General features: G+C 46.0%; 1 long non-coding RNA gene across 1 annotated transcript; it reads left to right on the top strand.

Annotated features, from left to right (window-relative positions):
- Positions 1–8,053: 8,053 nt before the first annotated feature.
- LOC119302236 lies at positions 8,054–13,641 on the top strand. Its single transcript, XR_005147423.1, has 3 exons — positions 8,054–8,129; positions 8,213–8,356; positions 13,555–13,641. It is a non-coding gene; the product is annotated as an uncharacterized LOC119302236 (long non-coding RNA).
- Positions 13,642–13,993: the final 352 nt, after the last annotated feature.

Raw genomic sequence — 13,993 nt, 5'->3', positions numbered from 1 at the left:
CACCACAGATAATCACGGCAAGACATACATCAAGTGTTCTCATAAAAGACTCAATCCGATAAGATAACTTCAAAGGGGAAACTCAATTCATCACAAGAGAGTAGAGGGGGAGAAACATCATAAGACCCAACTACAATAGCAAAGCTCGGGATACATCAAGATCGTGCCATAGAGGAACACGAGAGAGAACACGAGAGAGAGAGAGAGATCAAACACATAGCTACTGGTACATACCCTCAGCCCCGAGGGTGAACTACTCCCTCCTCGTCATGGATAGCGCCAGGATGATGAAGATGGCCTCCGGTGATGGGATCCCCCTCCGGCAGGGTGCCGGAACAGGGTCCCGATTGGTTTTTGGTGGCTATAGAGGCTTGCAGCGGCGGAACTCCCGATCTATTTTCTGTTCTGGAAGTTTTAGGGTACGTAGGTATATATGGGTGCAGGGGGTACGTCGGTGGACCTCCGGGTGGCTCACGAGGTAGGGGGCACGCCCTCCACCCTCGTGGGCAGCCTGGGACTCCCCTGGCGTGCACTCCAAGCCCATCTGGTTGGTTTCCTTCCAAAATTAACTTCTCTAGTTGATTTCGTTCTGTTTTGACTCCGTCTGATATTCCTTTTCCTCGAAACACTCAAATAGGCATAAAACAGCAAATCTGGGCTGGGCCTCCGGTTAATAGGTTAGTCCCAAAAATAATATAAAAGTGGATAATAAAGCCCAATATTGCCTAAAACAGTAGATAAAGTAGCATGGAGCAATCAAAAATTACAGATACGTTGGAAACGTATCACGGTCCATAGGAGAATCACACGGTGCCCCGGGATTTCCAAAAAATACACGCAACGCTGGGTTCCCCAGGTGCCTCAATCCACCCAGATGTGTATTAAAGTTGCCACCTTAAGTAAACCATTAATTAGCAATCTCACATCTATCACGGATACACTCACCCAATCCATGTCTACTAGCATAGCATAGCAGTATAAGCAAACGTAGAAGTAACTCCCAAAGGTTTGATAATAAACATGTAATAGGAAGTACCTCGTCTACTTCCCCAAACCCACATATTAATCAGATCCCAACCATGCAATTGTTTGAGGATTGATATAATGCAATAAAACTGGGTAGTAAAGAGGTACGATCAAAGTGTTACTTTCCTTGCTGATGATCCGTGAAACCTAGAGACTCGTAGTACCAAGCGGCGCACTCCGGGTACTCTATCACAAACAAACAACCATCCAATAAGTACTCATCTAATACACGGGTAAAACTCAAATAACAGATCTAACCAGAAAGTTCAACATAAGGACTCTGGTTTGCAAAAAGAATCAAATCAAAAGAAGCAACGAAACTCAAACGGCGAAAGAAACAAGCTTCATTTACTAATCTGGACCTAAGTCAAATTTTACAGTAGTAAAAACTTGTTTGAGTTGGTTAAACGGAAAGAGGGTTTCGAGACGAAACTCAAGGCGCTTGAATTGCCTGATTCCGATAAACAAGCGAAAAGTTATACTAGAACGAAAATCGGATCACAAATCGCGATAGGAAATAATCACGAAAAATCCGAGAAAAAGAAAAACTGACGAACAGGCTAACAAACGAACGTTCGCTGTCTGCGGCTAAATGAAGAAAACCATTCGTTAAAACGAACATTCTGATGAACGTCCGCTAAATAACTAAACCGAGAAAAACCGATGAACCGATGAAAGAAAATAAATACTAAACTGAATCCAAAAAACCGATGAACCGATGAGCTCGGTTCCTTTTTTTAAAATAATTACGACATGGAAAAAAGAAAGAAAATAAATACTAAGCTGAATCCAAAAATCCCGAAATAAATTTTCCCCGTCCTCTAAAAATAAGCGGACAAGATGAACATTTATTTGGGCCTAAAATGCAATTTTGAAAAACACGTATTTTTCCTAACTCAAATAAAATAGCGATAAAACTCCGAAATAAAATCTTATTTGATTTTATTATTAAATCCCCAATATTTCTTTATTTTTGGAAAAGTCATTTTATTCCCTCTCTCTTATTTTTATAATAGAAATATTCGAACATAAAATAATTAAAATCAAATGATCCTCTTTTCAAAATTTGAGAAAAACTCAAATATGAAATAATGAAATTCCCAGCTCTCTCCGTGGGTCCTTGAGTTGCATGGAATTTCTAGGATCAAGCCAAAATGCAATAAAATATGATATACAATGATGATCTAATGTATAAAATTCCAAATTCAAAATTTGGGATGTTACTCCCATCTCCATGAGTAGCAACTACACCTAATTTTTTTGGTATTTCGTGTTCCATATCCATAACTAAAGATAAAGAACAACTTAGAACAGAAAATATAAATTACTTAGTGATAAAGCAAACAAGCACACATGAGAATATTCACCCCACGCTATGACTCCCCGGCAACGGCACCAGAAAAAGGTCTTGATAACCCACAAGTGTAGGGGATAATTGTAGCCTCTTTTGATAAGTAAGAGTGTCAAACCCAATGAGGAGCTAAAGGTAGAACAAATACTCTCTCAAGTCCTATCTGCCACTGATATGACTCTACGCACGCTTAGTGTTCGCTTTACCTAGAATAAGTATGAAACTAGAAGTACTTTGTAGGTGTGATAGGATAAGTTTGCAAGATAATAAAGAACACGTAAATAAAAAGTAGGGGCTGTTTAGATAAAGAAGCAATAAAGTAAATATAGCGAGTGTGGAAAAGTGGTAGTAGGAGTTGCGGAATTGTCCCTCAGCAATTGACTATGTTACTAGACCGGTAATCACTATTGCAATTCTATTTGAGGGAGAGGCATAAGCTAACATACTTTCTCTTCTTGGATCATATGCACTTATGATTGGAACTCTAGCAAGCATCCGCAACTACTAAAGATCATTAAGGTAAAACCCAACCATAGCATTAAAGCATCAAATCCCCTTTATCCCATACGCAAACAACCTACTTACTCGGGTATGTGCTTCTGTCACACACGCCACCCACCATAAGCAAATCATGAACATATTGCAAACCCTACAGCGGGGATCCCTCACACTTGCGCGACACGGAGGGCGCCATAGGACAGCACCAATAATAAAACATGCGACTCAAATCAATCATAGCAATTCATCAATCACCGGTAGGACAATGAAAATCTACTCAGACATCATAGGATAGCAACACATCATTGGATAATAATATGAAGCATAAAGAACCATGTTCAAGTAGAGGGTACAGCGGGTTGCGGGAGAGTGGACCGCTGAATATAGAAGGGGGAAGGTGATGGAGATGTTCATGAAGATGATGGAGGTGTTGGTGAAGATCGCAGTGATGATGATGGCCCCCGACAGCGCTCCGGCGCCACCGGAAGCAAGGGGGAGAGAGCCCCCCTTCTTATTCTTCTTATTCCTTGACCTCCTCCCTAGATGGGAGAAGGGTTTCCCCTCTGGTCCTTGGCTCCCATGGCATGGGAGGGGTGAGATCCCCTCCGAGAATGGATCTGTCTCTCTGTCTCTCTCTGTTTCTGCGTTCCGGGATTCTGCCCTGGCACCGTTTCTTTTATATCCGGAGATCCATAACTCCGATCGGATTGAAACCTTCGCCAAGATCTTTTTCCAAAAATTAGCTTTCTGGCGGCCAAAGAAGGGCATCAACCACCTTACGAGGGGCCCAAGAGGGTGGGAGGCGTGCCCACCTGGAGTGGGCATGGGCCCCTATCTCGTTGCCACCTCGGGCACCGTCTCGCATTGATTTTACTTCCCAAAGATAACAAATATTCCAAAATAAGTCTCCTACCGTTTTTATCCCGTTTGGACTCCGTTTGATATGGGGTTTCTCCGAAACATAAAACATGGAATAGACAGGAACTGGCACTAGGCACTGGATCAATATGTTAGTCCCAAAAATAATATAAAAACTTGCCAAAAGTATATGAAAGTTGAATAATATTGGCATGGAACAATCAAAAATTATATATACGATGGAGACGTATCAGCTACCAAACGTCACAGCGTAACTGGGTGATTATAAAGGTGCTCTACAGGTGTCTCCGATGGTACTTGTTGAGTTGGCATAGATCAAGATTAGGATTTGTCACTCCGATTATCGGAGAGGTATCTCTGGGTCCTCTCAGTAATGCACATCACTATAAGCCTTGCATGCAATGGGACTAATGATTTAGTTGCGGGATGATGTATTACGGAACGAGTAAAGAGACTTGCCGGTAACGAGATTGAGCTAGGTATTGAGATATCGATGGTCGAATCTCAGGCAAGTAACATACCGATGACAAAGGGAACAACGTATGTTGTTATGCGGTTTGACCGATAAAGATCTTCGTAGAATATGTAGGAGCCAATATGAGCATTCAGGTTCCGCTATTGGTTTTTCACCGGAGACGTGTCTCGGTCATGTCTACATAGTTCTCGAACCCGTAGGGTCCGCACGCTTAACATTCGGTGACGATCGGTCTTATGAGTTTATGTGTTTTGATGTACTGAAGGTAGTTCGGAGTCCCGGATATGATCACGGACATGACGAGGAGTCTCAAAATGGTCGAGACATAAAACTCGATATATTGGATGACTATGTTTGGACTTCGGAAGTGTTCTGGGCAAGTTTGGGCATATACCAGATACCGGGGGGTTACCGGAACCCCCCCGGGAGTATAGTGGGCCTTATGGGCCTTAGTGGAGAAGAGGAGGGGCGGCCAAGGCAGGGCCGCACACCCCCTCCCCCTCTAGTCCGAATTGGACAAGGAGGGGGGGGCGGCGCCCCCTTTCCTTCCCCCCTCTCTCCTCCTCCCCCCTTCTCCTACTCCTACTATAGGAAAGGAGGAGTCCTACTCCCGGTGGGAGTAGGACTCCCCCCTTAGCGCGCCCTCCTCCTGGCCAGCCGCCTTCCCCCTAGCTCCTTTATATACGGGGGCAGGGGGCAACCCAAGAGACACAAGTTGATCATTGATCTTTAGCCGTGTGCGGTGCCCCCCTCCACCATAATCCACCTCGGTCATATCGTAGCATTGCTTAGGCGAAGCCCTGCATCGGTAACTTCATCAACACCGTCATCACACCGTCGTGCTGATGGAACTCTCCCTCGAAGCTCTACTGGATCGTGAGTTCATGGGACGTCACCGAGCTGAACATGTGCAGATCATGGAGGTGTCGTACGTTCAGTACTTGGATCGGTCGACCGTGAAGACGTACGACTACATCAACCGCGTTGTCATAACGCTTCCGCTTACGATTTACGAGGGTACGTGGACAACACTCTCCCCTCTCATTGCTATGCATCACCATGATCTTGCGTGTGTGTAGGAATTTTTTTGAAATTACTACGTTCCCCAACACCTTGGAGGCGCGTCGGGTGGTCGTGGTGGGTGTCCCCGAGCTCCATCCGCTACCTCCTCCTAGAGTTGCGTGAGCGCACACACCGTGTCCAGATCAAGGGGTCGTTGCACCATAACGACCGCCCTGATGTCCTTTCTTAGGCCCTCGACAAAATGTGTGAGAAAGTAGTAAGGATGAATTGTTTCAGAGTATGAATTCAAATGATTGATGATAGACTCGAATCTCTCAATATAATCTGCCACAGTGGTGGTTTGGCGAACAACATAGAACTGGCAAATGAGAGTTTGATGACGATCACGGCCGAATCACGTGCAGAGCAACACTGTGAATGAGTCCCAATCGAACTAACCTAGACGGCGTTGGATGGACTGCAGCCATATTGCTGCTGGCCCGGAGAAATTCAGAGATGCCATAGGAACCCAAAATGAAGGCACAATTCCAAACATGGAAAAATACTGCTCACAGGGTTTTCCATAGGTTAGGATTCTCGCCCGAGAACTGTGGGAAGGAAATGGAGGGGTGCGCTTGGCCAAGACCAATGAGCATCTGGCTGGCATGCCAGAATGGGGACAGCAAAACTGGAGAGATGGGAATCATGGTCGTACCATTAGCCGGGAGCGGCGGCGGCGGCGTAAGGGACGCCGTCGATGGCCCCCGTTTGATCTGGAATTCGCCATGGCCATCGGGCCGTTGGGGATGAATCACCGCGTCAGCACCCTTCGGCACCGGATCCGCGTCAGGTCGGGCTAGTGGAGGCGCTTGCGCACGTTGCAGTGCGGTGACCGCGTCGCCCAGATCCGCGAGTTGGCGCTCGAGATCGGGACGCCAGGAGAGCAGATCATCAATCTTCGTCGCCGTAGATAGCTGGGCCTTGGTCAGGCCGTCGATGGCGGCCTCGATCTTAGTTTCAAAACGGGTGAAGAAGGCGGAGACGCTCGGATCCATGGCTTCGCGCGCGTGCCGCAAGCCTCTTGTCTCGATGAGATTTGCCAGAGCGAAACGGAGATGGGTGGTGGTTGGTCTCTGATACCAGATGTTAGCTACAGAGTAGGAAGATCGATCTATTGTTGCTCTCTGAGGTACTAGCTAGTACAAGATCGATTACAGGAGCGTGACTCTCGAATGGGAAGAAGAACAGAGGAAGAACTAGGGTTCGTGGAAGGGGAAAGTAGGTAGCCACCGGTTCGTCCTTGATCCACTGGATGTCTGTGGCCTCGTGCGCCCTTCCTAGAACTAGCCGTGCGGGCGGGTTCAGTTGACCCACTCCGGCCCATGGGTGCGTTGGCTGGGCCGCTTGACTTGTGTGGGCCGCTGGGCAGCTGTTGTGTTGGTGTGGTGGCTGTCCAGTGGGTCCTGCTCGTCAGGGGCACTAACACCTGAGGCACCAAATGGTGATGGGATTATACCCCGTGGATTCCAATGTGTCAAGGAAATTGCACCCGTGCTTTTTGTACTCGGGAAGTTCTCTCACTCGCAACCAAACATAGAATCAGTGTCGCCACCAGCATTGTAAGTTCAGAAGACTGGAACAGTAGGCAACTTTGACTTTTAGTTCCACAACACAACCAAGTCAAGGCCAAAAATTCTGCTTAAAAGTATCAGAAATGAAGATCGGATCCCAATCAACCAGTCTGTGCATTAGTATTTTATTGGCATTGGATCTCTGTACTTTCTTAGTTTCCTTGCATGAAATTGGGGGTTGTATACTTTCTGAATTGAAAGACTAAAACAGTTGTTACTGTCTGTTTACTTATTTCTTCACTGCTGACCACTATGCAATTGAGCGTTTAGTTCAATCTGACTTCACGCAGGTTTCAACTTTCAAGACTGACGTGGGAGATTTGGTCCAACATTGTTTTCCAGGCTTGCATTTGTGGTTTTCTGGAAAAAACGATCAAGCTGCAACAGCATTGTGACTGCAGAATTCAGCAGGGTAAATTTCCGTTCCGTTTTGAAAATCGACCAGTCACATTGATACATGTTTTTTGTTTCTTTTGCGGGTCATTGATACAAGCTTTTTGGTATATCTAATCATTATTGGAACGCAATAGGTTCTGGCATGCATGGTTGTTAGGTGCATGAGAGGGTGCGCTGTCAAATTCTTTTGTATCTGAAAGGAACCTATGGCTATGAGCAAATGGTGGAAGTATTTGTGTATGGCTATTATAACCCAGAGAGCTCCAGCGACAGCGAGCTCGCTATCTCGATCCTTCGTGCCAATTGGGATCTGAGCGAAAAACCTTTTTCTTTCGAATACGCAACCGAATACAATAGTCCTTGGCCCTTCTACGCTGGTCACTGGAGATCAACATGGATCGAGTCGTGTGTGCCTTGGCCCATCTACGGAGGAGAAACGCAGGTCTTGACGCAGCGGCATCTGCACTCGCGGCATCTACGGCGAGACGACCTTCACGATTCACACAAGTTAACGTGCTACTCAGATTATATGTTGGCACTGGACTTCATGCCGCAACATATATGCGTATTTAGAGACACACTCTGACTCAAACAAGGACAAGCTCCAGGCTGACAGTATGCTCTAACGCATGCTTCAATCACCGACGCGTGCAGAGCTAGCCGTGCACTGGCGTCCATGCAAGTGGCCATGCACTGGAGCTTTCACACGCGGATGTGTTAAAGCCAACCACCCCACCCGTCTAGCTGCGCACATATTTAATGCAGTACACCCCCACAACGCTGTAGATGAAACAAGCTCCATTGCAAACCACATCGAAGGTTTCCCGATCTCTCCCGGCGACGCCGCAGGCAGGCTCTGGCGCACAGCAAGGTAAGATCTCGATGACATCTCTTGCCACGCTCTCACTACCTCCCCACACTTTGCCTAACCCCACGGCACATGTCGACGGACAGGCTTTGAATCAAATCGATGGGCGGAGAAGTTCATCAAGAACGGGGCAACCAGCAAGACACAGGCTTTGAATCAACTCCGGTCATCATGAACAGAAAGAGAATGCAGCACGGAGAACCAGCAATCCAGACGGGATCATCAAGCAGGTCCGGCACATCACACACATCTTTTTTTTTGCATGGTAATACGTGTCTCATTCATATCATAAAGAACAAAGTACAAGTCACGTAAAAACCGACATGACAAAACTGAAAAGATAGCAAAACATCTTTGAGCTTGACACCAACGCACGTCACCTGCCTCCGGCACCACCACAGTAGCCACCGAAGAAAAGAATGACGAATCACCTTCTCACCCGAGCTCGACGCGGCTCCATCGCTGATATGCAGCTTTGCGGACCTCCAAAGTGGCTCACCAAAAGTGAAGCCCTTACCGTTGAACGAATCAGACCAGGGCAACACCCCGGACACGCCATCCAACTCCAGATCTAGCATCCCACCACGACTAAAACGCCGAAGGAGGAAACCATATCTGCCATCCACGAACCACGAGCCCAGCACATGCTCCGTCTTCCAGATGTCGTCGATGTAGACCACAATCTGCATCTGCTCCTGGACTACCTTCCAAGCTTCGCGCCGACGCTGGAGCAAACGCCGTCGTAACGGCGGAGCTCGAGGACACAGGTCCACCACGAGGATGCCGCCGCCGCCACACCATCCTTGCTTGAACAGACTGGTTTCCAAATTCATCCCCAACAATAGGACCGATGGCCTCGTTAGGAAAGAATCCGAAAAATCTTTATTCAGCGTTGTCATCGTCACCGCCGAAGCAAAGACGATGAACAACCTAAAAACCTAGACTACGAGAGAGTAAAAACGATCCACACGCGTGGATCCGGCGACCCCCCTCACCACCGACGACCGAGGTCGCCGGCGGAGGGGAGCCGCCGGAGAGCGGCGTTGGAAGACCGGCCTCCCCTGGCGGCGGCTAGGGTTCCAGCCGCCAGGGACGAGAGGAAAACTCAGCGTTGGCGTTTAGATCCAACACATCACACACATCTAGAAAACCAAATTGGGCCCATGTGGTAAAAACAGTACGGTATTGCATGCCTGGTGCTTAAGTCATACACGTACCGCACGGAACGAGCCCTACATAGGCAGCGCGGCCACAGTATTCCTTTGTATATGACGATGTATGCTTCCTTTTGTCATTCCCCGATTATTAATGCGCACATCATCTCGACGCAGCCTGCGGCCAGATATCTGCGCGCAGGAGCAATGCTACACTTACGTAAAGGAGCTACTTAAGTTTACGTATCAGCCAACGTGGAACAATAGGATTGGTGTTTAGGGGAGTGAGGGGCCCACCCCCTAAAAATCAGGGGGGTGTTTAGATTAGTTTGGAAAGTTTCGTAACCTTACGTATAGTCTTTCGTAGGTTTAGCATTTTCGCTACGCGCAGATGCCGCTGCGTCCAGAACGTCCACACTCATCTACGGAGGTGCCTTTTAACTTGCTCATTCCTGTCGCTGCCGCCGCCCCTCTCCCCGTCTCTGCCCACGAGGTGCCTACCGACGCGGACGGCGATGACGACGACGACGAGGTGACGTTCTCGTGCGGTGTAGCTCTGACGTGCGACGGCAAGGTGCAGATCTCTCGATAGGTGGTAACATGGAGAAGATGGGAGGTGCTCCCGGCCAGATCTGATGGCGCCCGTGACATCTGTTGCATATCTCGCATGAGGAGTCGGTGGAGAATTGATGGCATCGCCGCCGGCTGCAGCAATCCACCATTATCTGCAGCTGCCATCTCTCGGTGAGGTAGTCATCATCCAGATTCAGGTTGTACTGTTGCTAATTAGGCATGGTTCTTTTCTAATCTTCAATTCCCATATCAGTTAGACGTAGTTGATTTCTATCTATGGATTCTTTGCCTTTTGTACTAGCAAATAAAACCAATTGATTGATTGTTTTCATGGAACACAGGTTTCTAGTAATTCTCTATGTTTTTTCTCTGCGTAAAGTAAAACATACTGAACTCAATTGATTGATTGTGGAACTCAATTTCTTTGTGGAGGACAGAGTTCTCCTGATTTCTCTGTTGCAATTTTTCCAAGGCTGACAGAAAGGAAACTATACTGATTCTCCATGCAAGTAGTGATTTCTTCTTTGTTTATGCTTCTTTGGTTCATTAAGTTCATTGGAGTGTGGCACATGTGCTTATCCATTCATGAACCTTGATCTTTCATGTGCCCAGATTTTGAAACAGTTCTTTGTGTGAAATTAAGCATTCTTTTTTGCGAGAATTGTTGTTGAAAATAATGTACCCTAAAAAATTAAATGAAAAAAATGCACACTAAAAATCAACATTTGATTATTTCTTGCCACAAGAGATCATTGGGTTATTTGTTCAATGATTTATGTTATAATGAACCAAAACTTTTTGGCCAATCTGATGTAGTTCTCAACGGAAAGGATTTTTTTTTTTGTTAATTTGGCTAAAGACTGCTTCAGGTAAATGTCCGGTTCGACTACTTCTGGCCAAAACCTAAATATTGTTAATTGTGCTGGTAGTTGTGTTTAATCGATTCAGACTTGTCTGGATTGTGCATATAATGGGGGTGAGAGATTTTGAATGTAGTGGGAATAGAGCATGGTAAAGATTTGTGCTGAACAAATGTAAGTTTGAGAGACAACCAATCAGTAATAGCAAATTCTTATTAGTAGTTTAACTTGTGGATAAACTTATGTTGACCTGTGGAAAGAACCACTTCACCAATGGAGAAGTGAAGACATGGCCGTCGGTTGCAGCGATCCACCACTACCTGCAGCTCTCGTCTCTCGGCGAGGTGGTCTTCGTTCAAATCCAGGCTGTACTGTTGCTAATTTGGCCTGGTTCTTTTCCAATCTTGAATCCCCATATCAGTTATATGTTGTTGGTGTCTATTCATGAGTTCTTTTGCCTTTTGTACTATCAAATAGAACAATTGATTGATGGTTTTCATTTTTTTGCATGGTAATATGTGTCTCATTTATATCATAAAGATTAAAGTACAAGTCACGTAAGGACCGACATGACAAAACTGTAAAGATAGCAGAACATCTCTGAGCTTGACACCAACGCCCTTCACCTGTCTCGGGCACCACGACAGCAACCACCGAAGAAAAGAATGATGGATCACCTCCTCACTCGAGCTTGACGCGGCTCCATCGCTGATATGCAGCTTTGCAGACCTCCAAGGTGGCTCACCAAAAGTGAAGCCCTTACCGTTGATCGAATCAGGCCGATGCAACACCCCGGACATGCCATCGAACTATAGATCTGGCACCCCACCGCGACTAAGACGTCGCAGAAGGAAACCATACCTGCCATCCATGAACCACGAACCCAGCACATGTTCTGTCTTTCAGATGTCGTCGATGCAGACCACAATCTGCATCCGCTCCTGGACTACCTCCCAAGCTCTGCGCTGACGCTGGAGCAAAACGCCGTCGCAACGGCAGAGCCCGAGGACACAGGTCCACCAAGAGGACGCCGCCACCGCCACACCATCCTTGCTTGAACAGACTGGTTTCCAAATCCATCCCCAACCATAGGACCGATGGCCTTGTCAACGAAGGATCCGAAGAATCTTTATTCAGCGCTGTAATCGTCGCCGCCGAAACAAAGACGATGAAATAGCCTAAAAATCTAGACTACGAGGGAGTAAAAATGATCCACACACGTGGATCCCGCGACCCCCTCACCACCGACGACCGAGGTCGCCGGTGGAGAGGAGCCGCTGGAGGACGGTGCTGGAAGATTGGGCTCTCCTGGCGGCGGCTAGGGTTCCAGCCGCCAGGACAGGAGGAAAACATTGATGGTTTTCATGGATCAAAGGTTTCTTGTAGTTTTCTTGTATATTTTTCTGTGTGAATTAAACATACTGAACTTGAATTGTTCTTTTTGTGGAGGAATGTAATACAGAGTTGCAGAATCCATATTTGCATGTTTCATACTTGTATCCAGAAATCTGAATGGTATTATGTGGCTGTGAATTAAATCCTCATAATGGTTTTGAATTTAACTTCTTTGTTCAGAATGATGTGCATAACGGTTAATATGTTCACACTAGTTTCATGCTTGCAATGTGTCTACTACGGATTGTGCACGAGTGCATTTAACCTCTATTATTGTGGCCATGAGATCTGACACTTTAATCTTTGTATCTTGTTTTTGAATTTAACTTTTTGGTTCAGTATTCTGGACGAAGCTATCTCCATGGTTCTTGCCTGATTTTTTCTTGTAAATCCTCCTCCCTAGAAAGATATTATTACCAATCATTTTTTCTTTCAAAATCATGATCTGTTCATCTAAAGTGCAAACTATCTATGCATAAGATTATCTAGTGACAATCATTTTTGAAACTGGACTTCTTCCTGTGCAGGTCATGTGTCTTTGTGCAAAATAATTTTTGTAATGGCCAAATAAGTTGTGCATGAGAAATGTCGAACTCTGCTAATTTCGTTTATTCAGCTAGTTTGTGCTGTCCAAATGCCACTGGCAATTTTAATTGCAGCCTTAATAAACAACATCTCAATGCATCTGGTAATTTTTGTGGCACGGCACATTTCTTGGTCATGGTTGTTGATCTGTAGCTATTAAATACTTCCTCCGTTCCTAAATGTAAGTCTTTGTAGAGATTTCACTATGGACTACATACCGAACAAAATGGATGAATCTACATTCAAAATGCATCTATATACATTCGTATGTGGTTTATAGTAAAATCTCTACAAAGACTTATATTTAGGAACGGAGGGAGTAATATGTCAGGGATATGAGCCACCTTTCCAGAGTTCTGGGCGGTGATGTGGGTCCATGCACTTTGCTAATTGGGTTAAATACATCCATATACAGCCTGCCAATATAGCAGAAGTCTGGATAACGAGGAGGCTGGATGGTAGGGATACCGAGCTCCCTGTCGCCCGAGCTCCAAAACTATTTTTCAACAGAGCACCATCTTTACACATTACTACTGCACAGTAGTAATTTGTACCACTAAATGCCAAACCCCACACAGTAACTCGCATAAAGGCATGCAATGCCTGTGCTTCCCCTCTCTGCCTCTCCTTCACCCCTCCACCACTGTTTCTGCTTGCTAATGTTGGAGAAGATGGTTAGGGTTATTGGTGTCTTGGTGGCATCCATTTCGGCTGCCTTTTTTTTTTGTTCATCCACTTGGCATTGTGACTCCACAGCTGCTCTACAGAATCGATAGCCTGCCTGCACCATTGTCTTCATTATGGGTGACATCTATTTCTGAAGGCAAAGCTCTCTCGAAGTGCTGCTTCTGCTCACTTCAGTGCGCAGGGTGTCTCGGGAGAAGATAAACGCGCTACACAGAAATCAAGACACGAAGCACGGTGATGATCAGGGATCACGATCACGATGAGATGAAATACAGGAGCTAGGCAGGTTGGCTCAGATTCTACTGTTAGCCAAGGTTCCATTCAGTCACTCCCATGTACTTTGTTTACTTCAATCCTACTTCGGACAAACCCCAGGCAAGCTGTTTTTTAATACTCACAAACTGTCGGATCACCAGCAGTGATAGATCAATTTATATTTTGTTGATAATAGCCTGTTGCTGCAAGTGTTTGGTTGTTTTCTATTCCGTCTGTAAACTAATACTCCCTCCGTTCGGAATTACTTGTCACAAAAATGAATAAAAATGAATGTAACTACAACTAAAATACATCTAGATACATTCATTTCTTGGACGAGTAATTCCGAACGGAGGGA

Source organism: Triticum dicoccoides, chromosome 1B (genome assembly GCF_002162155.2).
Source record: "Triticum dicoccoides isolate Atlit2015 ecotype Zavitan chromosome 1B, WEW_v2.0, whole genome shotgun sequence".
Lineage (NCBI taxonomy): Eukaryota > Viridiplantae > Streptophyta > Magnoliopsida > Poales > Poaceae > Triticum > Triticum dicoccoides.
The sequence above is the reverse complement of the archived record's forward strand: the minus strand, read 5'-3'. Positions and strand labels throughout refer to the sequence as shown.